This window comes from Ipomoea nil, unplaced genomic scaffold (genome assembly GCF_001879475.1).
Source record: "Ipomoea nil cultivar Tokyo-kokei standard unplaced genomic scaffold, Asagao_1.1 scaffold0153, whole genome shotgun sequence".
Taxonomy (NCBI): domain Eukaryota; kingdom Viridiplantae; phylum Streptophyta; class Magnoliopsida; order Solanales; family Convolvulaceae; genus Ipomoea; species Ipomoea nil.
The window spans coordinates 1-26,912 of NW_017616581.1; the positions used below are offsets into that span (position 1 = coordinate 1).

The 26,912-nt window shown below is 36.8% G+C and overlaps 4 pseudogenes; 1 reads left to right on the forward strand and 3 right to left on the reverse strand.

The window, feature by feature from the left end:
- Positions 1-9,255: 9,255 nt before the first annotated feature.
- LOC109174802 lies at positions 9,256-11,199 on the reverse strand (annotated as a pseudogene).
- A 4,315-nt stretch (positions 11,200-15,514) lies between these two features.
- LOC109174784 lies at positions 15,515-18,364 on the forward strand (annotated as a pseudogene).
- A 438-nt stretch (positions 18,365-18,802) lies between these two features.
- Positions 18,803-21,777, reverse strand: LOC109174780 (annotated as a pseudogene).
- Positions 21,778-22,477: 700 nt separating this feature from the next.
- Positions 22,478-26,136, reverse strand: LOC109174793 (annotated as a pseudogene).
- Between the last annotated feature and the right edge of the window lie 776 nt (positions 26,137-26,912).

Genomic DNA, 26,912 nt, shown 5'->3' on the forward strand with positions numbered 1-26,912 from the left:
ATCATTTCACCTGCCTATGTATTATTCTTAGTATTTCTCCATTGTATACGCGATATATATGAAGATAATCTTAGTCGAAACCCTAAAATGTTCCTCGTCGTTCCCATTTGCTGACTACTCGTGTGTGCGTTCCTCTATTATTGAGATGTTTACAAGTTATAACAGCGAAATACGAAGGGAGAAATACGAAGAATAATACATAGGCAGGTGAAATGACGAATTTACCCCTTCATTTAAAGTCTAATGAACCGTATTCTAACGAAAGGACCTCAATTGGAAAGAAATTGAAAGTCAAGGGACCTAAAGTGTCCAAATTAAAAGTCGGGGACTAATTTTGGAAAATCACTATAGTCGGAGGACCATTGCTGGAATTAACTCCTTTTGAACTTTATATTCACAATTATTGAACTCTGTATTCACAATTACAGAACTATATATTCATAATTATAGAACTCTATGTTCATAATTATAAAATTCTATGTTCATAATTTTTGAACTCTATATTCATAGTTGACAATTTTGGAATAAAGTAAAATTCTATATTTTATAATTATGACAGTTTTGAAATAGGGTGAACACGATTCCACAACATAGTTTGCCACATGTAATAGAATCAATCAATAGTATTATAAAAAAAAACAAAAAAAAACAAAAACAATATATATATATATATATATAAAGTAGGATATACATAAATAGATAACCACGTTTTGATCAAAAAGCAAACAAATAAAGTGCAAGCGTGGAATAAGATGAATGATGGAGGAGTGTGGTTTGGGGTCCATTGGACCGAATAAGTAGAGGTGTGGAAGTTAATTGGGTCCAAAGGATGATTAAAATTCACATGTAAGGTTTATAGACCTAAATAGGCAAGTGAAATCGTTGGGAGTGTGAATGAGACTAAAAATTAAAATAAGGGGTGAAAGTGCAAATACAACATGGATAAAATATAGGGAAAAGTGTCAAATTAGTCCCAAAATCATTCTAATAGTGCTATTAGATCCCTTAATTAAAAAAGCTTCATTCAGATCCCTAAACTGTAAAATAGTTTAATTCAGTTCAAATTTACTTATATAGCAAGTTAACTCATCCTCAACTTGACACGAGTAGCCTTTAAAATATTTGTTATTTTTATTTTTTAAAAAATTACTTATTATTAAAAATTAAAATTTTAATTAAAATTTTAAAAAAAAATTCAGCTACCGGCTGTCCGGCGAGGATAGCCATAGCTGTCAACATGAGGTCCAGAACGGCCACGATCTGGACCTCATGTTGATAATCGTGGCTGTCCGTGAAGGATGCAGCCACCGGCTGTCTTCGTCGGACAGCCGGTGGCTGGATTTTTTATTTTTTTAAATTTAATAATAAATAATTTTTTTAAAGAATAAAAATAAAAAGTTATTTTAAAGGCGCCAGGTGTCAAGCTGTGGATGAATTAACCTGCTATACAGGTAAATTCAGACTCAATTGAACTATTTTATAGGTTTAGGAGATCGGAATTGAGCTTTTTTTACTTATGGGACCTAATTGCACTATCTGAATGACTTAGGGGGCCAATTTGACTTTTTCCCTAAAGTATAATAGAGTGAAGAGGGCGAGGGGAGTTTGAGAGCTAAAGTGCACCACAATGCATACTTTAATGGAGTGTTTGGTTGGATGTAGTTGTAATTTTTTCCTACTTTATTTCATTGCAAGACAAATTACACTGTTTGGTTAGGGGGAATTGTAATTTTCTCTTTTTGTTGAATTGCAATTTAATGCTTTTGAGAAATGAAAAATAGATGAAATGACAAAATTACCTTTGATGATTGTTATTCTTCAGAATAAGGTTCAAATTAGCCACTGAAAGTAACTCTGAAAATGCAATTAGGCCACTGAACGGAAAAAAAAAGTGCAATTAGGTCACTAAACACTCCAAAAAAGTGCAATTAGGCCACTGAACACTTCAAATGTATGCAATTTCATCGGATAGTAGGTTACCATCAATTTTTTAGCAGGTTACCTGCTTACGTGGCAGCTGAGTTGGCATTTTTAACAATTTTAAAATAATTTTTAATAATTAATTTAAAAATGAAAAAATTAAATAAAAAAAATAAACGACGACTGCCACCCGTCGTTTTATTTTATTTTATTTTTTAATTTTTTATAATTTATTATTAAAATTATTAAAAATGTCAATTCAGCTGCCACGTAAGCAGGTAACCTGCTACAATTGATGGTAACATGCTATGATGTGAAATTGCATATATTTGGAGTGTTCAGTGGCCTAATTGTATTTTTTTGGTTCAGTAGCCTAATTGCATTTTCAGGTTACATTCAGTGACCAATTTGAACCTTATTCCTTATTCTTCTTATTACAATGACATTTTAGTCTTTATATCACTTTTTTCCTTCTCATTCCCAATAATTATATTCCTCCTACCAAACAATGTAATTTGAATTCCTACATTATTCTTTTCCCACCGAATTGCAACTCATTTCCTTCCTTATTCATTCCTCCCAACCAAACACACCTTGAAGCATGAAAATGACTTTTGGAAAATATTTTTCTGGAAAATGAGTCATTTTCAAAAAACATTTTCTTTTTCTATGTTTGAATGCATTCCAAAAAAAAAAAACTGTCTTAGTGTGTTTGGTTCATTTTCTGGAAAATGAGCATAATTATTTTTAATTTTAAATATTTAAAATATACAATGGTGGTGGTGTTACTGTGGTGGTGGTGGTGGGGTGGTGGTGTTAATGGGGTCGTGGGTGGTGGTTGTGGCGGCGACGACGGGTAATTAGCTACTCTATTGCTGCAAACAGAAAATGACTTCCCTCCTAAAAAAAGGGAAAGTCATCTTCTGAAAAATCACTTCTATTTTTTATTGATCACACTTTTATTTTTTATTGACTTTCATTTTTCCCCTCTAGTCAAACACAAAAATTCGAAAAATTATTTTCAGAAATCATTATAAAGGGGCAAAGAAATGGCACTATCAGTTTAGCTTCTGATTTATTAATCTTTATATATGTTGCTTAAATTAACCTCGATTACCCAACTTTATGATATGTTGATCAAATTAAACCATCAACTAGATAAGTTGGTTGAGTTAGGAGCAAACACTTAAAAATGTCAAACACATGGTGTGGCATGGTGTAAGCATAGTGGTTAGGTAATTTATGATAAAAAGTAAGGTGCGACAGAAAATATGTATAGTTATCGTGAAAATTCTCTCCAAGTATGATTTTGGGTTAACTCGACTTAATTTAATAATGCCTATAAATTTTATATTTAGACTTTTCATGTAAAAATTATGTATTTTTTTCATCTTATTTATACTTATCAATGATTATAGTTGATTGTGTTTCGCAACAAATTATACCATGGACGACCAAATCCCACCTTGCATTATGCACTCTAATCCAAAATGATTTTTATTATGTGTATACGGTTAACATATTATGTGACAATCATAGACACTGCAGACACATAATATATTAATTGCATAGACGTAATATGCAGTTAACATATTATGTGTTTTCAATTTATTTATATACACATAATGTATCAACTAAATACACATATTATGTTAACTGTAAACACATGGGGTAAGAATTGGTATTTAGCCCATAAAGCTTTTAACAATAACAATATCTTTATTGTGAATGTCGCGGATCATACGAATGAATTTATACCGTCAGGCTTGTATGCATCATGACCATATCTGACTATGTTGTGGGAAGTCTTGCGAACACATCCCACACATTAGCATATGCTAGTTAAATAGCCCAAAACATTAAGGGCCGTTTGGTTCACGGAATGTTAGATTACCTTAGGGAATGTTAGATTGCTGGAATGTTAGATTACTGGGAATGTTAGATTCCTGTGTTTGGTTAAGACTGAGGTATATAATATAATTATGTTTGGTTTAGGGTTATCTTTATCTTTATATATATATATATATATATATATATATATATATATATATATATATATATATATATAAGCTAACATAAAAATATATATTTTTAAATAATTAGAATGAAAATAGCAAAATTTATAAATATCCAAGGTTATCTCACATTACCTAAGAAAAGGAAGGGAATCACATTCCCTTCAAAATCCTATGTGGAGGGAATGTTCCATTCCTTGGGAATGTTATATTCCCTCAGATAGTATGAACCAAACATAGGAATCTAAGCTCAGGAATGTCATATTCCCATGGTTATGTAATATAACCTGAACAAACGCCCCCTAAAATCCTCTCACAAACTGCCCTAACGTACATGCCTTACATGTGCCTTGCATGCACAAGTCATATGCCATTTTTCCCGAGACAAGGGCATATGCCACTAGGCCTAAGGGCATTGTCTGAGACTGAGACACACATCAAAAACCTCCTTTTAAACATGAGTGTTAGTGGGAGATATAATTCACTTTCTAATTGTAGGTGGTAAGTTAAGTATGCCAGCTTCCAACACGAGCTTTCATGGGCATGGTAATGTAAATTAAAAACGGCATACACCACCAACTTCTTTGATGTCCTAAGTGGGGGAATGCTATATTTCTCCATTTCATTCATATTGGGGACTTTGATTGGAGCATTTCTTGGCTTGGTGATGCACTCAAGAAGGTGGCCCAAGTTGACTTTGATACTTGGACCCTTACACTGATATTAGGTGGTGTTCTCACGTTTGTCTTGGTGGCTCACACCCCATCACCAGTCGACTGTGGTTTCTTCTGATAGGGATGGACATTGACATCACTCGGGCAGTAAGACGTTTTCTACTTTCACATATATTTTATAACTTGACACTTTTGTGCCACTTTTTATGCTAATTGTATTTAAACTAACTAGTATTTTCATCTGTGCGTTACACGGAATAGATTTGTTATAACACTTTAAAAATATTTGGATCGATATATAAATATAAATGATAACAACAAAATGCATTTAATGAAATGAGTTGTATCGATTATGTTTTATAATGTTATCCTTGCTTGAATTCGAGCAAATAATTGCTCTATTACCCGTGCGATGCGTGTGCGATGTGCATGCAATGCGTGTGGATCTCACTCATATCATCAATCACCTCCTACATCACTAACACTATTAGGCATTAGCCCTCATTTCTCCCTCAGCTCATCCGATCTCCCTCAGATGATACATCACTTCCTGCCATAGCTCCCCGTTCTCAGTACTTCCTCCATTGCCTTCTCCCACAGCTCCCACTCGGCAAGGTCATAGCACTCAGCCACATTCCCCTTCCCTTCGCCGGATTTGGGGCTCGAACTCTAGCAATAATGAGGTAAGAATATATAGTTTTCCGATTCTCCCAATTACTTTAACCACCGCCGCCTTTGCCTCATCCACCACTTTCGCCACCTCGCCATTATCATCATCGCCTACCTCCCCCTCCACGATGCTTTTCCTTCCATCCACCCCTCCCCACATCCTTCAGACTCACAATCTAAGACTTGTTAGCATCGTCAGATTCAAAGGATCTTCGGGTTGGCAATGAATCCCTCAAGGATTCGAACAATGCATTGATCCTGCAGGGGCATGGAATGTCAATAAAACTCCCGCTTCGGCGGACAGCGACTTCGACACCCCACCCTTATGATGTTGACGACCGATTTCAGGTTGGAAACCTTCACATTCTAGTTAGTCATTTTCGTGACAGAATAATTTTATTATTTTATTTGCAAAAAAAATGTTATAATGCCTTCTAAGTTATAATGATTGACATGTAAAAGTTTTTTACAATATTTTATAACATTTTCAATCTAATATAGTTACATGATACATAGTATTTTTTATATTTTTTCAACTTTAATATTATTGTATTACGAATAGGAATTTTAATGTAGAATGAAGTAAGGAATAAATATTCTATTAGGAATTGTATTACACTATTTTACTGTACAATTGTAGTACGAATATGAATTGTATTACTATATATTTTACAATATTACGCAAACCTTAATAGTGTATGAATCTTTTGGACAGAAAGATAAAATGAATGATTTTGTGTTTATATATTTTTACAATATTACTCAAACCTTAAGGATTTTGTTTTTATATATTTTTACAATATACGCAAATCTTAATAGTGTATGAATCTTTTGAGCAGGAAGTTAAAATGGAGCATTTTATTTTTATATATAGTATACAACAGATAGATTAAATTGTATGTCCATTTTAATTATATTACACTTCATTTTACACGTAATTTAATTTAATTTTTTAGATCAAAAGAGAGGGTGACCCGAAGCAATTGAAACTGCCTCTCATGGATACGTCTCAAACGAGGCAACCCCATCAAATCCTCCATAATCATCCCCATTAGTTCAGGATTAGGTTGCTCGATATAAGTCGCAAGATCAATATATGCATTATACCTTATAAGAATCACTCTATAATATTAATTATTTCATTTTTGTATTAATTTTTTTTTGTATTTAATTATTATGTTAGTTTTTTTACTTATCTCGTGATAAATTAATAAGGAATAAGGGTCAAATAGGCCATCGAACTGCACCTAATAATGCAATTAGGCCATCGAACTTTAAAAAGCAACAATTAGCTCCCTGAACTAACTAATTCTATTCAATTAGTCCAATTTGTAGGTTTTGGAGGTTATTAGCAGGTCACCCCTAATTTATAATATTTTTAAAAAATTATTATTTAAAATACTTATTTTAAAAAAAAAAAAAAAAAAAAAAAAAAAGATACCGTCTGCCGGAGACGAAGAAACCTTCTTCGTCTCCGGCCATGGAGACGGAGTTAATTTCTTCGTCTCTGGCCGGAGACGAAGAAGGTTCCTTCGTCTCCGGCCAGAGACGAAGAAGTTAACTCCGTCTCATTGCCGGAGACGAAGAAACTCTTCGTCTCCATGGCCGGAGACGAAGAGTCTCTTCGTCTCCGGCCATGGAGACGAAGATATTCTTCGTCTCCGGCCATGGAGACGAAGAAGATTTCTCCGTCTCCATGGCCGGAGACGAAGAAACCTTCTTCGTCTCCGGCGTGTCAATCTCTGTTTTTTTTTTTTTTTTTTTTTTTTTTTTTTTAATTATTAATATTAAATAATTATTTTAAATAATAATTAATTTTTTTTTTTGAAAAGAGGTAACCTGCTAACAACTTGGAAACCTACAAATTAGACTAATTGAATAGAATTTGTTAGTTCAGGGACCCAATTGTAGCTTTTTGAAGTTCGGTGGCCTAATTGCATTATTGAGTTCAGTTCGATGGCCTATTTGACCCTTATTCAAATTAATAAATATTAACGAGTAATAAAAAATGTAAATAATTCGTATAATTATATTAAATAGTGATTTTGGTGGAATAATACTTTCCAACTCACAATTATGTTAATAGAAGATGTGACCATAATGTAGATGGTGAGTTGGGTTGACTAAGATTAGAAGAAAACAAAAGAAAATCATGTTGACGTCATTGTGAAGTGTGATTAGTGCAAAAAAACAATAATAACAAAAAAGTTTGCTTTGACTACAACTCAACTCGTCAATCAACTCACAATAAATTCATAAATTTTACTTTGTTTATAAGGTGCAGGATTCGAATTCTAACCAAAGAACTTGAATGTCGTTTCCATTAATCAAAGAGACCAAAACAATTCATTACGAATATTTAAACTTTTTATTGAATATTTTTTAACAATATTTTGAAAAGAATACTATTTTAATTTATTGATACGATAGCGTGAGAATACTACTTTTATTCTCGGCAACAATCCAAGATTCCATGTAGCATTGAAGAAAATGATGATGACCCTAGCTTGCCAATAATTATTCCTCCACAATAATTCCTCCACAACACAAAACGTTACTTTCAAGTTTCAACCCTACCATTGCCCTCATCATACATGTTTGGGGTGTGAAATTAAATTATTTAAAAATTTATATTTATAATTAACAATAAGTAAATAAATAATAATAATAATCTAAATCCTTATAAGTCATTTTAAATGCTACAACTAACACTAGCCGGCTAAATTACCAAACAGCTTCTCACAATCGGTTAATATTAACTAGTCAAATCAACTACTGTTAAACCCTACGACGTGATAATCGAATTGGTTATTAAGGCTTGATTTAACCAAAATCAATAGTTATATGGCCACGATATATATTGCTACTTGAAGCCAATGTGTTCCTCTTTTCTTTCTTTTTTTTTTTCTCCTTGATTATTTTTTCAATTTAATTTTGTTATAAATAAAATTAATGCCCATAAGGTGGGGCATAGCATGATTGAAACCAGTGGCGTGTATCTTCTTTCATTTATATATTTGATTTTATTTGGAAGTATCAGAAAGTTTCGAGTTTTTTAAAGTTGTTTTTCAGTCCATCCTGGTTTTGCTCAAACTTCAGATTCTGACATTTCATTTCTTTAATTCAAACAAATATATAGTTTATAGCTGGAAAGGCCTGCAATTTCTTCCCATTCTTCATTAATCAAGAGCTAAGCCCGCATGATCAGCTCAGTTATTTACTTGTTTATTAAGTAATATATTGTGAGCAAAGATATAATTGAGTCCTGACAGTCATAGTGTGAGAATACAGGGATCAGCTCAGTTGTTTATTAAGTGATATATTGTGAGCAAAGACATAATCGAGTCCTGACAGTCACAGTGTGAGAATTGGTTAGTTTTGTGAGTTGGAACTGAAACAGTCCATAATCAGTGTGAAAGAAGTGTGAAGGGAATATTTTGTGGACAATGCAGCAATTAACATGACAAGCAGTCAAGCTGACAACTTGGTACACTCAGTGTTTTTTTAATGAAGCAAGACAAGAAATCCAGTGAAGTATCATGGAAGCCCACATGACAAAACAAAACAGTTATGCAGTTTAGTCAGGACAGCATCAAAATGATTGAGGATGTTGTGACTGAGGAAAGATCATGGGAACCAGGCATTTTTTTCAGAAAATAACCCATAACAGAAGAGAAAATAGCAGCTTAAATGCTGTGTAGTTCTTTGTCATTTTCAAGAAACTACAAATATTCTCTGGCATTGGACCACTTAATTTCGTGGTCCTCCATCGTTATTATGCTACAGATCGTGTTCATCCTCGTTCTACCAGCATTTCCACTCGAATTGATAAGAAAAAACGACGGGATGTAATAAGATATATAGAGTACTAGTTTGAGAAGTACTCGTATATAAATATGAATTTTCACTGCTAGAATTATATGGTGAATGAGAAAAAACATTGCAAAATCCCGAGATAAAATCTTGGACTACTGTACAATCCCTCGGGGCAACATAGAGGATTAGAGGGGACTTAAAACGGGAAAAAAAGAACAGATAAGAAAGGTTTACTGTTGTTATTGTGCTGTGGTGCTTTCGATATCCTTGAGGAGACCAACTATCTGCTGCATACTTGGCCGCTTCGAAGGATGTTCTGCTGTGCATAGATAACCGATCTTCAAGGCCTCGACCATTTCTGTTTCGGGTCCAGTTCCACGAACTTTTGGATCGATAGCTCTCGAGGCTTGGCTCTTCTTCACTAATCCTCTAACCCAGCTAACCAAATTGCTGTCTTTATCTTCGGGATAATAATCTCCAACAGGCTTTTTCCCGGTTATTAGCTCGAAAAGGACAACTCCAAACCCGTACACATCTGATTTGGGTGTTATTGTGTTCGGGGAACACATTTCTGGGTGAAGACACTCGGGCGGGTATATCCCGGGAACCATTAGTGATCTCGTCTTCGAGACTGTACCCGAAGATCTTAGCTAGCCCGAAATCAGATAGTCTAGGCTCCAAGTTCATATCGAGATAAACGCTGCTAGCCTTCACGTCTCGATGTATAATAGGCGGTGAGCAGCCATGGTGGAGAAACGCGAGAGCCCGGGCAGTACCAGAGCTATTTTATGCCTGAACCGCCAAGTGGTTAGCAGCCCGTCAGACCTCACGTTCTGAATACCGCTAACGTCTTCCTCTTCCCACATGTCGGTGCTCCAATCTTCGGTCGTTTGAACCCGAGTGGCAGGTCGTGAAGCAAATTCTGCAGATTCCCGTTCTCCATGTAATGATAAATGGCGATTCTTTGGTCCCCGCCAAGCAGTATCCGGTGAGCGGGACGAGGTTGGGGTGTTTTATCCGCCGAGATACTCGAGCTCTCTTGCAGCTTCTTGGTCAGTCATAGTCGAACCGTGAACCAAAACTTTAACCGCCACGTGAATCCCACCGGCAAGAACCCTCTATAAACAGGCCCGAACCTCCCCTCTGCCAACAACGTGTCCCGGTCGAAATTAGACGTTGCAGACAAGAGGTCAGCAAACGTGAAATTGAGCAACGGTTTCTCGAAGATCACTACAGGAACCGAGTTAGCTTGTTTAACATCAGCAACCCACATGGTCGAATCAGTCTGAAACGAGAACGGCCCGATATATGTTGCTCATGATCTTCCTTGTATGAATTCTGCTTCACTGCCCATATCGTGGTTTTACGACGACAACCAAAAGCTAAAATCAACAGGCCAAGAAGCATAAAAACCATGGAAAACGTTAAAGCTAAGGCAAGCTTGAACCCCCGGTGGCTTGGAGCTTTTTTATTCAAGAGATCATCGGGGTTAGCAGCAATGGGACATCCACTCGATGATCCAATGAAGGCGGAGTGGAGGACAGCCGGGGGAATATCGGAGGCACAAAAGGTTAAGTTGTTGTACGAGAAGTTGAACCTCTCCATTGACGGGATTATCTCTATAAGTGATAGAGGGATGTCACCACTCAAATTGTTGTACGAAAGATCAAAATTTGAAGCATTTTCGTGTTTAACGAGGGGATTCGACTGCTTAGATGGTTTCTAGAAAGGTCAAGTGCTTTCAAGCTACTAAGGGATGAGAGGCCACTGGGAATTTCGCCAATCAAATTGGTTCCAGAAAAATTCACATACTCTAAACCAGAAAGCATATCAATATGTGGGAATTCCCGGGGATTGAATCTATTGTAAGCAAGATTTACGTGTTTCAAACTCCGGGCATTACTGATCCCAAGACAAATTCTCAGTAATCTGATTCTCAGATAAATCCAGATAAACTAAACTAGACCAGCTGAAATTTACCTCAGAAATGTTGCCTTGGAACTGGTTTCTGCTCAGATCAATCACCATCAATGCCCCCTCGAAACGTCAATAACAGAACCCTGGAACGAATTGCTGGAAATGTTGAGATGGGTAAGCGAAACCATCCCGGAAAGATCAGAACCCTTCCCTGAATACCATTTCCAGCAAGATTCAAGAACTGGAGATTGGGGAATGCCTCACCAAAGCCATCATGAAGAGAGTCACCGAGTTTGTTCCCGAAAGATCAAGGGAAACCAAGGCCTGGCAGTTCATAATCCCGAAAGGAATCCGGGACTCGAACCGATTTCACTGAGATTAAGAACCTGCAATCTTTCAAGGGAACTCATGGCCTCTGGAATGCTCCAGAGAAATTGTTGAAAGAAAGGTCCAGGCTTTCAAGTTGCCCAAAATTGCCTATGTTACTGGGAGATTCCCAGAGACTTGATTGTTTGAGAGGTTAAAAGACCTCAAAGAACCCAAACTCCAAACATCAGAAGGCAGGCCAGTGATGCCATTATCACTCAGATCCAAAGACTCAAGCTTTGCAAGTTTCCCAATGGTGTTCTCAGGAACCACCCCAGATAGGCCTAAACCACTGGCCACCAATTTCACAACAGCCACTCTTTCAGAATCACAAAACACACCTTCCCAGGCACAAAAGTGAGCAGAAATTTCAGTTTGAGGAGAACTGAAACCCATCTTTTTCAAGAAATCAGACACATAGAACCCATCAGTGTTGGGCTGTTGGCAAACCAATGGCCTAAAACACACAGCAAAAACAACCAAAAAAGAAGAACTCCCAATCCCATTAGGCCCCAATAAGTACAACTCCAAAAAGATGACCTTTTTGATGGAGAGAAACTAGAAAAAGAAAAACAAAAAAAAAAAACACTCCAACTTCCCAAAAAAATCCAATCTTTTTCTCAGACTTTCAACATTTCTGCAAGGACTCCATACCACTTTTCTGCCTGAGAACACTAACACTAGTTCCATAACCACAACAATCCAAAATCACAGAGGACAAAGAAACCAACTTTTGAGCACTGCTTTTAGCCACAAAAAGGGTAAAGCTACAATTCAAGGAGGAAAAAAAGGAAGAATCTTTTAGAGGAAGGTTGAGGCTATGGAGGTAATGAAGAAGAGAGTGAATGGAAATCCTCACCTTGACTGCCCTTGCATGTCTAATAAAGCCAACAGAAGAAACAAAACCCAAGCTTGAATAGCTTTTGTCTCTGTATTTTAACCACCCAGAATCACAGAAAACTCCGAATCCTTAAAACATCCCCTCTTATACTAACAAAAAACAGGTAGCTTTCACAAAGGAGCAATGCCGAGGAAAAAGTAAAGTTGTTTTCTTTTTTCATCCTTTTAAAATTCTTTAACAGATAATAAGATGAGTCAATCTTGTGGAGTAACGGTTGTATAAATTATCCCGTAAATATTTCCTGGAATATTTGTTAATAAATGAAAAAGATTGAAGATTTGGCTATGGTGGGTGAGTGTAGCAGACAATGGTTATTTCATTATTATGTTCATTCATCATTTTTCCACAAAGTTGAAAATATGTTGTATTATAGTCTTGGTAGCTTGTTTGCTTTTGAATAAACAACAAAATGCAAAATAGGGAATCAAGCATTATAGAAAATGAAACCTTTTATCCTAGAAAGTCAAAAATAAAGCCCCCACCTTTATACTTCTTTTACACTCTTTTAGGGGTGTTTGGTTGGATGGAAAATATTTTCCATGGAAAATGTTTTCTTCAAAGTGAAGGAAAATGTTGGTTTATGTTGTTTGGTTGGATGGAAAACATTTTTCATTGGAAAATGGATTCCTCAAAGTGGAGGAAAATGAATTCTTTGCAAAGGGTGGGATTTTGTTTTCCACAAGGATTGGGAAGAAAAATAACATGAGTGGACCATTTTACCCTTATGAAAATTTCTTAATTACATAGACACCTATTTATTCATTCATCTTTTTAAGGGCATATTGGTCTTTATATTCATTATTCCTTATTTTTCTAAACTCAACCAAACAATAGAATCCATATTCCCAGTAATTTCATTTCCACCAACCAAACAATTGAATCAATTTTCCTGGAATTCATTTTCCATGGAATTTCAATTCCATTTCCTTTCAAATATTTTCCAGCGAACCAAACGAGCTGTTTAATATTTAATGCATTTGTGGACACTATCTTACTTAAGTTCGTCACATATGTATTTTTAATGCAATTTACATCTCTTGTATAGTTTGTTGCCTATTAAAAATGAGTGGAGTTTATCGAGTTTGCACTATCGTGGATGTAAATATCACTCGGACACCAAACAAATATATTTTAATGTATAGGTAAATTAGTCACCTGCAACTAATTAATTAATTATATTTAAATTTAATTTGATTTAAATATATCATGACCTAGTTTGTTAATGAAACAATTTCAGTTGTTTTGTTGTCGTCTCGAACTAATTTTCAATTTTAACATAATGTAAGAATAAGTATGACCCTTTTCCACTTACTCCATTGTTTATTTAAATGTTCAGTCCTGGCGTTCTATTAATCATTCAGTTAGTTGTCGATTTCGATGTCCAAATGTTATGGTGAAATTTTAATTTTAAATAGTCGATTGGTTATATTTAAAATGACTCAATTATTCTTTATACCTCTAAGGGTTCATATAGTAGTTTGATTCAATCTTTTTGTAACGTTCTTCTATTCTAAATGTTATGTTATTATGGTGTGAAGTTAATGCTAATTTATAACAATTGTGGTTATGTTTGTAATTATAATAGTTACAAATCATTTGTAATGGTTGAATAGTTTATAAATAGTAAGTTATTTTACAATATCTTATTGGTTAAATTTACTATACAATATCTTCCCAATCGTTATGCACTGGACCGTGTCCAGCTTGCAAGCTGGACACGGGTAACAGTGCTAACGGCACTGTTAACTTTTTTTTTTTTTTTTTTTTTTTTTTTTTTTTCAATTTCAGACTGTTTTGTTATAGGAGTATATATTCATAATTTTATTACTATATGTTAATAATTATACATTCATAACTCCATAACTGTACATTCATAACTCTATAACTGTACATTCATAACTCTATAACTGTACATTCATAACGTCATAACTGTACATTCATAACTCCATAATTGTACATTCATAATTTTCGAAGCTCTATGTTCACAATTTTAGAGCTCTATGTTCATAATTTTATCACTATATGTTCATAATTGTAAGTTCATAATGTTAGAGCTCTTTGTTCATAATTCGATCAATAACTGTACATTCATAATTCCATAATTGTAGATTCATAATCTCATAACTGTAGATTCATAACTCCATAACTGTAGATTCATAACTCTATAACTGTACATTCATAATCTTCGAAGCTCTATATTCACAATTTTAAAGCTCAATGGTCATAATTTTATCACTATATATGTTCATAATTGTAAGTTCATAATGTTAGAGCTCTGTGTTCATAATTTCATAATTGCATAACTGTACATTCATAACGGCATAACTGTACATTCATAACGGCATAACTGTACATTCATAATCAAAAAAAAAAATAACGCCGTTAACGGCAAAACACGCGCGAATTTTTTTTTTTTAACTAAATGACGCGTTTTTTTTAAAAAACGGCGTCGTTTTGGGCCCGTGTCCACAATTCAATGTGGACACGGGTCCAGAGCATAATTTGCCGTAGATTAGTAATAGACAAATTTGGGCTTAAGAGTTGCCCGTCAAATGATAGGCCCATTGGGCTTATAAGTGTGAATACAAATCTTTGATGAAAAATTGTGTGGAGGAAAATGGAAATATTTTATTCGCTAAGGGCTTAATGCAACAAAGGGGATCTTGCATGTCACAACAGTTTTGTTTAACGACACAAACGTGCGTTTGGCCGTCCACGTCACCTGCCTCATTGGGCCCACCTCTTCTTGCAGTAAAAACCCCTAATTTCACGGCTTATTAAAAATTAAAAAATAAATAAATAAAACTCCAAATTACTCCCGAAATCCCACGTCGCTCCACGTGTAATACGGGATGAATCTCGGCCGTCCGTGCCAGATGTTGCGGTCAGCACCATAGATGGCAAGGGAACCAACACCCACCGTCCGATCACGGCTCGCAACTCCATCGACGGCTTCCAAGCTGCCCGTAATTTCCCCGGTCAGATCTCATCGCCTTTAAGAGGCGACGTCTTCTTCTCTCATAACTCGCTCAATCCCTTCAGAGTTGAAACCCTAACCTCCTGCCCCCACAGCCTCCTTCGTTGTTTCACTTATACGTATATATATCCATTGCCGGCTGGCGGACGGAGGTTTTGTCTTATTCCGGCGAGCGCGTGACATTTCCGTTATATTTAATTCATGTTTTCTACACAACCTGAAACCTATCGGCTCGGCTCGAATTCGCCGGAATTCAGCGCTTCTGCTGCAATTCATGGCGTCAGCAGCATTAGCTTGTCGTAATGAACTAAGTTGGCTCAATCCTGTGCTGCTGGTGGTGGATTCATGGGGAAAACCCCTAACTCTCGTCCTCATTTGAAACCTAGCGCTAATTCTAACCCGAAGAAGAAACAGAAATATTTGCATCACGGAGTTAACGGCCGTCAGAACGATGATTTGCCTGCTGTTAAGCAAACGGCTCCGGACGATGCGTATTCGTTCAATCAGCCCCTAAGGAAGCAAATGGCCTCAATTTTGGGAGCTATTTAACCTACAACGTCACGTCGTACTCGAAAGCAGAGCTCAGCGAGCTTCGGAAGCGGCTTGGCGCGGAGCTCGAACAGATTCGGAACCTCAGAGATCGAATTGAGTCGGTCATTTCAGCACCAGCACTACTAATCCAAGACCCTACGGGAAGTCTAAGAAAATGCCGGGGAATAAAGAGCAGATATCTGTTGGATCTGACAGCGATCCGAGGAGGTTTTCAAATAAGAATGCCGGTGTTGTTTGCGGTGGTATCGGTGTTATCGATGTGGAGAATATGATGAAGGATTGCAGGCAGATATTGACGAAACTAATGAAGCATAAAAATGGCTGGATTTTTAATTCGCCTGTAGATGCAGCCTCCCTGGGTCTTCATGATTATCACCAGATTATCAAGAGGCCAATGGATTTGGGGACTGTGAAATCGAATATGGTAAAAAATTGGTATCCGAGCCGGTTGAATTTGCTGCTGATGTGAGGCTGACTTTCAATAATGCGTTGCTGTACAACCCAAAAACGGATCAAGTTCATGGATGGGCTGGCATTCTTCTGGCTAGATTTGAGGAGTTATTTAAACCGATCCAAGATAAACTCGTTAAAGTCGAAGTCGAGAATGAAAGAAAGGAAATTTTGGGCGTTGATGAGTTCCATGGCAGTCATTGGAATCACATTTCGACTCCTGAGATTGCTAAGAAGCCAAAGCCTAGTCCAATCCCCCAGGTCCCGAAGAAGGAAGAAATCTTGCATAGTCAATCGAGTGCTTCAACACCATCAGTTCCGCCTTCCGTCCAATCCTCCTTGCGTAAGCAATCTCCTATTCCAGCTCCTTCTGCTATGACAGCACCAACTGCGAAGCCTATTCCAGTGAGAGGAACAACAGGGAAACAGCCGAAGCCAAGGGCTAAAGATCTAAACAAGAGGGAGATGAGTATGGAGGAAAAGCATAAACTTGGAGTTGGTTTGCAGAGTTTGCCTCAAGAGAAGATGCCCCAGTTGGTGCAGATTATAAGAAGAGGAACGGGCACTTAGCCCAGGATGATGAGGAGATTGAGCTGGACATTGAAGCTTTGGACACCGAGACACTTTGGGAGCTTGATCGATTTGTAACCAATTGGAAAAAGATGGTTAGCAAAACAAAAAGGCAATCTTTGATTGGTAATTTGACAGCTCCAACTGCTGCTCCAACCACCTCTAATACTGAGGCTGACGAGGTAACCATACATAAATTACACATTTTCTACTGTCTTCATATTCTTGGTAAGCACCTGTTTGAAATGTTTTCTTATGTTTTGAGGTTTTGAAACCTTGCTTCATTTGCTTTATTGTTTCTTTAAAAAAAATTGTGCATCATTTGTTAATCTTGAACTGTAGTGGCTTACATCGATTTTGGCTTGCAGGATGCTGTCTTTGAGAAGAACGATTCTACAGAGAAGCCTAAAAGGATTGAAGTTGGGGATGAAGATGTTGACATTGATGATGATATGCCTGCAGCTAGCTTTCCCCTGTTGAAATTGAGAAGGATGAAGCTGCTGGCCGAGAGCCTGATAACCGCAGTAGTAGCTCCAGTAGCTCTGGTAGCTCATGCAGTGATTCCTCTTCTTCTAGTGGTATATGTCCTTCCGAGAGCAGTTTTGATGATAATTTATTGATGCTTGGTATTAATTCTGTTGGGGAACATTGTTTGACGGGATGTGTAATGTTCATGGAATATAGGTTCTGATTCAGGGAGTTCTTCAGGCAGTGATTCAGATGCTGATGATGCACAGTCTTGACACTTATTTATCTGGAGTTGCAGAGGCTTTGGGCATCATGTTTGCTTCCTCTCTAGTCTCTATGTATGTGTGTTATCTATCAAGGTAGCTAATAACTGTAATGAATTCATGTTATTTCTATTTGTATTTCTTTTAGAGTGAACTGATGTGTGATTGAACTTTTTCTCAGGGGGATATTTTCCAGATTGATAACTAACTACTGTGGAACTTGCTTGGTGGGATGCAATGTTGAAAGATGCATGCCTTGGGTAGCACTTTGCAGGAGCAGCCAGAAGTGAAGCTCTGGTATTGAGAAGGCTATATTCATGGTCCACTTTTCAGTGAGAGGTTTAGTTAGCTGAGATTGCCAATACCCTTTCATTTCCTATTCAATTCTTTCATATTCTTGTTTGGGAAAGTGTTGTTTTGGGAGTTTGTTTCATGTTGGAAAATTCACCACGAATCAGATCATTTGGGCAGTTTCCCTTCTGGAAGAAATGAAATACCTTCTAAGCTAAGATGCTAGGATGTCAGATGGTTGTATGGTTTCTGGGCATGAATTTGGTGGGGTCTCATCCTTTAGAACAGTTGGGAGATGTCCAAATTCTGGTGGTTGGCTGTCATCCAAGTTTAGGTTTTGAATTTAGATATAATATTCTGTTGTATACAAGGTGCTAGGACGTCTGTATCAAATAGATTTTCTTGTACCTTAGCTACGGATATTCTTTTAACCTTTGAGTTTTGAGAGGCATATGTGCCTTTGAGTGAAATCTGTGTTTTAATGCAAGTGAATCCACACTGAACTTTAAATGATCTGTCAATCCTATCACGTATATAATTAAGGAGGCTTCTTTTGCACTGAATTTCAAGTCTGTACGCGAACCTGACACTGACAGCGTAAGCGTAACAACAGATGGATTTATGGCATTGCTCGACCCCATTTCGTTTCGCAACCTCTGGTTGGGTTTAATTATTTTTTTTCTAACTTGACAACTATATCTATACAGTACCGAAATACCCGTCAATTGAGTAATGGACACAAATAATAAGCAAAGGCACCATTTATTCATACGGTAAAAAGATTATCTCAATCCCATATAGTTCTCAAAAAATTTATCAGTATCCTACAAAGTTTGTCAGGATGCAAGAGCCAACTGAGCCATGGTTTCTCAAGTGTAAATACAAATGCTTGAAAATTGAAGTTCTGATAATAGAGGATTGGAACCTCTCATTTTCTAAAGGGGAAGATGATCAATATTTTTATCTCATTACTTGGAGAAAAAAAAAAAAAAAACTAGTTCAATTTTGGGACTAACATTATCTACTTCTTGACTTCCTCGTAATCGGCCTCAGGAGCCTGCTCGCCACCTTGAGCACCACCGGAGGCAGCACCGCCAGACCCACCAGACATGTGCTCTCCGATCTTTGAAACAGCTTTGTTTGCTGCATCAAGCTTGGATTTGATGTCGTCAATGTTTTCACCAGCCATGGCTGTTCTCAAGTCTGACACAGCAGATTCAATTTCTGAAATGACCTCCTTGGGAACCTTGTCTTTGTATTCGTTCACACTCTTCTCAATACTGTAGATAGTAGTGTCTGCATTGTTCTTTAGATCAATCAAAGCCTTCCTTTCTTGATCTTTCTGGGAATGCATCTCAGCTTCCTGCACCATCTTCTCAATCTCACTTTCTGAGAGTCCTCCAGATGACCGGATGGTGATTTGCTGTTCTTTGGCAGTAGCCTTGTCCTTAGCTGAAACTGTGACAATACCGTTGGCATCAATGTCAAATGTCACTTCTATCTGAGGCATGCCTCTTGGAGCAGAGGAATACCCACAAGCTCAAATTCACCAAGGAGCTTGTTATCAGATGCCATTTCACGTTCACCCTGGAGTACTTTAATACCAACCTGTGTTTGGTTGTCAGCAGCTGTAGAGAACACCTGAAAAGTTGCAAAGCAGCAAGTAATCAGATGTCAACTAGTATAGTCATTTTCCCAAAAACATTTTTCTCCAAATAAAACTGATCTTACCTGGCTTTTCTTTGTGGGAATGGTAGTATTCCTGTTAATCAACCTAGTGAAGATACCTCCCAATGTCTCAATACCAAGAGACAATGGAGTGACATCCAGGAGAAGCAACTCTTTCACATCTCCACGAAGAATGCCACCTTGAATTGCAGCTCCCATTGCAACTGCCTCATCAGGATTCACCCCTTGCTTGGGGACTTTCCAAATATCGCAGCAACCACCTCCTGCACCTTTGGAACACGGGTCATACCACCAACAAGTAGAACCTCATCCACTTCCTTGGTAGATATTCCTGCATCCTTCAAACAATTCTTGCATGGATTCTTAGTCCTCTCAATCAAATCATTAACCAAAGCCTCAAATTTTGATCTGGTCAAAGTGATATTAAGATGCTTTGCTCCGATGCATCAGCAGTGATAAATGGCAAATTGATTTCAGTTTGAGATGTTGATGAAAGCTCTATTTTAGCTTTCTCAGCAGCCTCACGAAGCCTTTGCAGGGCAAGTTTGTCTTTTGAAAGATCAATGCTCTCTGTTCTTTTAAACTCATTGACCAAGAAATCCAACAAAGCATTGTCAAAGTCCTCTCCTCCAAAAAGGTGTCACCGTTAGTTGCTTTGACCTGTCATGAAAGCAATAAACCAAGTTTAGAAGCTAACATAATGTTAAACACACTCAACAGTGCTAAACAACTTTACATACCTCAAAAACACCATTTGAAATCTCCAGAATGGAAATATCAAAGGTTCCACCACCAAGATCAAAAACTGCAACAAGACCTTCTTTATTGTTCATACCATAAGAAAGTGCAGCAGCAGTGGGCTCATTAATAATCCTTTCTACATCAAGACCAGCAATTCGCCCAGCATCCTTTGTTGCCTGCCTTTGGGCATCATTAAAATAAGCTGGAACAGTGATCACAGCCTTTGTTACAGTCTTTCCCAGATAAGATTCTGCAGTTTCCTTCATTTTTGTTAGAACAAAGGCTCCAACTTGACTTGGAGAATATTGTTGTCCATTCGCTTCCACCCAAGCATCTCCATTGGGAGCTTTCACAATTTTGAATGGAACCATTTTCATTTCCTTCTGTGTCTGGGGATCATCAAAGCGTCTACCAATTAGACGTTTGGTCCCAAAGAGAGTGTTTGTGGGATTTGTGACAGCCTGACGTTTGGCTGGTGTACCAACAAGTAATTCTCCTTTCTGGTTAAAAGCAACTACAGAAGGTGTGGTACGAGATCCTTCAGAATTTTCAATCACTTTAGGAGTCTGCAAAAGATTTAAGCATCAGGGCCTGTAAACTTTTTTTTTTAAACAACAACCAAAAAGAAGTCTGGCTTCTCAAGTGAACAAAAACAAGTTATTAATTCCAACATACCTTGCCCTCCATGACAGAAACACAGGAGTTTGTGGTACCCAAGTCAATGCCTATAATATCATTTCCAGCTGGTTTTGAGCTGCAACAAAATGAAAAACTTAAGATCAGAAATGAAAACAAAACTTCCAAAATCAAAGACTTCTGGATGTGAATAAAGATACCTAAATGGTCTGGCCAGGCTAGCCCATCTAGCACTTCCGATTGAGGGATTAGTGTTGGCAGCAAACTGCACATTCCATGTTGAATACACATTTAGTTCCAACAAAGCTAAATACAACAGAGATAATTGATAATTTGATATAGAGTAATACTAGATGCAGTCCATATTTGGATAAGAGACAGTTCAAACTTGTATACTCCATCTAGCTAACTAGGCAAATAATCTAGACTTTCATTAAACAACAAGGATTTACAACATAACACTCGACCAAAGAGCTAACTCTCAGGAGCATAAATTCAAAAATAAAAATAAAAAACCAAAGCTATTCCTAGAAACCTGGAACTCAACCAGACAATACTACCTTAACGTACATCCATACCGAATCCAACAAGGAAGAAATGAACAATACGCAGAAATGATCGAAGAGAATACAGGCGAAGAACTTACGGCCTTGTAGGCAGAGAGAGAGGAGGTAGCAAGGTCACGGCGACGGAGAGATCTGAGCAAGACGGCGGTCGCCATTTGATCAGTGATGCAGCGTTTGCTCCTTCGGCTTTGCTTCCGGAAGTTTCTGTTGCTTAGGGTTTAGGGTTTTAGAGAGAGGCTGAGTGAAATGCGTCGAGGCGGCGAGTAGATCTTTCTAGGGAGACTGGGAGGGATTGAGAGAGTGTATATATATGACGTGTGGTATTGCTGGGTCAGAACGTTCTAGATTATTGCCTTCCACATTTTACTTTCCATTTTAATTATCTGCTATTTTGTTTAGTCAAAATACAGCAATTTTTATTTTTTATTTTTAATTTTTAATTTTAATGGAGAGGAAACCATAGTTACACTAGAAAAATAATGTTCTAGATTATTGTCTTCTTAATGATGTGCGCTAGATAAATTATATAAAAATAATTAATAAATCACACTCAAAAAATTAGTATAACTAGTTGAATAAAAAAAGTTATTAATAATAAAATTCATAATTTTTGATACAAAAATTATGCTCATTTGAATAACAATATATTTAGACTATAATTATTAATCTCATATATAATATACTAATATGTTTAAGGACCAATATTATATAATTGAGAATTTAATATAATTCTATAACAAAAATTTACCACTTTACTTTTCATTTATTCCAATATTTTGATTATCTTCGAGAAGTTCTTTTTCTATTTTTGTCAAATTATTGTACTCAGAAGTGATATACATGCTATAATGTCGAGACAAAAGGTCACACATACGGGTGATATACATGCTACAATATCGGGACAAAGAGTCATACACATACGGGTAGTAAAAATTTATTTGATTCTCTAACCAACATACATGCTACAATGCTTAGACAAAAGGTCATACTCGCATAAGGTAGTATCATTTTGCAATTATTATAACGTTTCAATAAACGAATAAAAGAAATTTGAAATATAATGATTATCTATTTATGATTCTTATAGGTGGAATGCTCTAGCCTCTAGATATTGGTTAAAAATTTAATCTTTATCACCAACTTCATGGTTCTTCCAATGCTAGATTTACACAACTAAACACAATAGTCACTGATCTTGAAACTTGATTGGTTCCTGGTCCTCAGCAAGCCTTTTCTGATCCATGAGGTCTCCATTCTCAGGCTGTTAACAAGTTTTTTCTGGAGAAATGACACAAAACTACAATCATTGTGGTAGAGGTGAGATAAACTCGGCAAATTATTGTATGGACCATAAAGTACATTATTTGATAGTATAGTCCAGACAGCTGTATGAACCATGGTCCACACAATAATGATTGAATAAACTCACCACAGTACAAATTTTGAGTGCCAATGTCTTTGATAGTTTGATCCTAGTGTAGCCGCAGGTAGCCTTCTTTTCTGGTGGCTCTTTCTGCACTTCCAGTTCCTCTTTTAACAAAAGATCTTTGGTTAATAGACCAACTTCTTTTCATAGCCTGCTTTCGTCTCCAGGCCATTATTTTGTTATAAAGAGACGGGAAAAGAAAGCACAGAAGGAGAAACAGTAACATAGCAAGGCAGAGTTGCATGACATTTCGGAAGCCATCCTGCAACTCTGGTTGCTTTTGGTTTGTCCAAGGAACTCCTCCAACGTTCATCCCAAACACTGTCAGTGGAAAGAAAGGAATTCATATCAGATAGTATGTGAGGGTTGGTTAGAAGTTGAACTAATTAAAACGCTACTTAAAGTTAAAGAGAGAATGTCACCTCACCTCCAGTTATAACTGATAAAGGAAGAAATATTATGGAAAGGAAGGAGAGGTAATACAGTCTCCTATTAATTTGGGCAGACTGCCAACTGTCAAGACCAGCCTGCACTGCTGTAACACGATTGGCTATGAACCCAACATTCTCCTTCAGTCTCCTAAGCCGACCAATTAACTCTTCCAGGGAGACGATGTCTTCGTGGGCAAACCAATCTTTTGAAGAGCACTTCTCCTTGACTCGCAGAAATACTTGCTCTCCATGTGCAATTGCCTGCAATGCCATTTTAGATGAAAGTACATCTATAAGCTCTAATACTACATCTCGTTAGTGCTTGTTTGGTTCAGCTTTTCTAGAGCTTATCAGCATAGAGAAGTAGAAGCTGGGCAAACAGCAAAGATATATAAAGGATTTCCAGGCTAGATAACAGGAAAAAGCTTTTCAACAAATTCTATTGTTCTAAATTGAGGCTTTTAAAGAAGCCAGTAGCCTGCCAAAACAAGCATTTAAGTATTAGCTATATGAATAGGCAACTATAATATGCAAAGTAGCGAGATCTACTATTCCAAACAATCTGTCTGCAATAAGAAAGCGTGAATACTAAACGAGGAATAAGCCAAACATATTAGAAGTCCAGAACAGAAGTCCCTATAACCCAAAAAGCATCTCCCTAGCAGAGAGGTGGGGAAGATTTTGATCTACAGTTCTCATGAAAGGAAGAGAAAGCATAGGACATTCTGGCAAGAAAAAAATGATTCAGTTCTTTCATATATTGGTTCTCAAGAGCAAAGGTACCTACTCTAGATGGCTACCAACAGCAAAATACAGCTTATAGAACTACCAAACCTGACAATGTGAGCATGTAATCTGGAATTCACATTCTTGACGTTTAATCCTCAATAACTGAACATAAATTAGATTTATTTTTGAAATGGTTGAGTGGCTTCTCTTGTTCTAAAACTGTAGTAAAATGTGGAATGAGAATGTGAAGGCCATTACCACGTCCATGTAGCAAACTAACAATTGCGCCTCTATTTTCACTATAAATTACTTCTTAGAAACCAAACAAAGTAACTAACTCTAGTTTTCCCAAATCCAAAGGAAGTTTATGATAGGTAGATAAGGCTGTAAAACTACCTGCAAGAGACGTTGTAAGTCAAGATGCATTTTTGGAAATCTTCTATCATCCAGCATTTGTTTCTTTAGAGCTGATCCACCTGGAACCAAACCAGAAACCAAGCACAACCCATAAAACAACTGAGAAAAAGAAAGGTTTAAGACACAGGATGCAATTGACATATAACACATACAGAGAAGCCAGTGAAACGTTTAATATTGCTAATTAATCTCTGACCCGTTCGCCATTGCACATTTAACATTAAGGGCAAACATACCTCTATCCAACTCCAACTCCACTGTATCTAACTCAAGCTCGAGATTTGTCACAACATCTTGAAGCTGATCCACATGTGTGTCTATGAAGTGAACAACAAGATTTGACACTGATTTAGGAACGGGATTATCAGCTTCCTCGGAGTGATTCATTGTCAGTAGAAAATCAAGAAAATGCTCTCTGATCACAATCCCGCTTCTTTCCCTTTGTTCCGTGCTATTATGACTAGGACTTTCCACAACCGGAACCTCTGAAAGAAGAGAATCATTCACGGGGAGAGAAACCTAATCTTGGCAGACGACCCAACGAAACAGTGATCACTGAATGCTCAGTGACTCTTGCAGAAATTCTAAACGTAAATTTACTCATGGCAGGACCAGGTGAATTTACCCTAAAGACAAGAGCACCATCAACATGCCCACAAAAGGGTCCGTTGCTAACGAGGGACAGAATGTCTTGGAGCTTCAATGGAGGGCAGAGAACATCAATAAGATACTGTGCAGATTGCGAAATCTTGTGGTTCAGCTTAGGAAGTTCCACATGGTACCAACAAAACTCTTTCCTCTACCCTCTGACAAATCCCATTCCTTGTTGAAGTAGCCCCTTCTCCATCAAAAATATATGCTTTCACTCTCACAGCCCCGAACAACACCAGAAAATCATTATTCTCCCCAATATTAGTATGTGTTAGTGGCATTGTTTCCATTTCCTCTTCTACTTCTCCCCTCTCTCTCTGTTCATCCTCTCATGAATAAGTTCCATGTTCATAAAAACTTTCACTCATCAGCTAAAGTAAAAAAGAATAAGAAACCCCGATACAAGCAAGCTCTTTTGTTCAACAATCGCTCGAAGTTCTAGAAGAACAACAATTCAGTTTAGAAAGGATGAAGCACACGCCAATAACCTCCGCCTAATCAGCGCAATTATAACAGAATTCAATGAACACTGGATATAAATGAAATCAAAAGAAATGAAAATCTCGAGTAATCTGAAATCTGCAACAAATTCATGAACACCAGATTACCCGATAGTCATGCACCAACTTCGCATCATATCTATTCTCACCAATTAAGCAGGGGTTTTACCTCGTTCAAACAGCTCAAAGAAACTGCAAGCAACTCCGGTATAAATCCAATCATGAAAATCCTACAAAACCAACCAAAAACCACCCAAATACAAATGGTTCTATGTAAGCCGCCGAATGAAGAAAAGCGAACGAAACTTTAGGAAAGAAACTGTGTATGATTTTCTCTGCGTGTACTCAAAGTCAACTCACAAATGCGATCATGGAAACGAATGAAGAAGTCGGAAATCGGAAAGAAGACCTGCTCTATCTAGAATTCTGACCAAAGAATGAAACTTTCCTCTAAACCACCGTCACCTCCAATTTCCGAATGGGAGCTGATTTTCTTTTCCACAGTAAATTTGACTTCCGTATATGTTTATCGCGCAGTAACCTTTTACAGTTTTACTTGATCCTCCCATTTCAGTTAGGAATTTAGGTCATTCCACATCATCTACCGGTCCCATTTTATGTGTTGAGTTTGGTTAAAGAGACTAAAATTATTTACAATTTAATTTTCATAATATTAAGTTTAAAATTAGAATAACAAAATTATGATAAAAATTTGTGTGAGACTATTTCACGGATCCCTGTTCATTGTACGGGTTGGGTCAAAATGAATTTTATTATTTACAAACTTAATAAGAGTCAATAAAATTAAGTCGTTGGAACTAAAAAAAAAATATTGGTGTAATTATTAGTTGAAATGAATGATTCATATTAGTTTGATTTTAATATTTTTATTGCACCATTAATCCAACATTTCTGCCACATGTTATATTTATCGATTCTTTGAAATATTTATTTTTTATGAAAAAATTAATAATCTTGCATTGATATATGTCAGGATACCGAATGATACTTTCATAAAATCTGAAACACTAATTTAGAAATACAAATTGAGTATTAGCCTATTCGCACAATGAGCGTGAACACTAATTTAGAAATACAAATTGAGTAATAGACTATTCGCGCAATGAGTGTGTGACAACGGATATCTAGTTATCTACTATACTAATAATAGTCCAAGAGAGTTAGGTCTATAATGAGTAGAAAAAATGATGGTCAATTTTTTTTTTAATCAAATGAATGGCTCAAATGAATCAAATTTTAATTTTTCCTTAAATTTC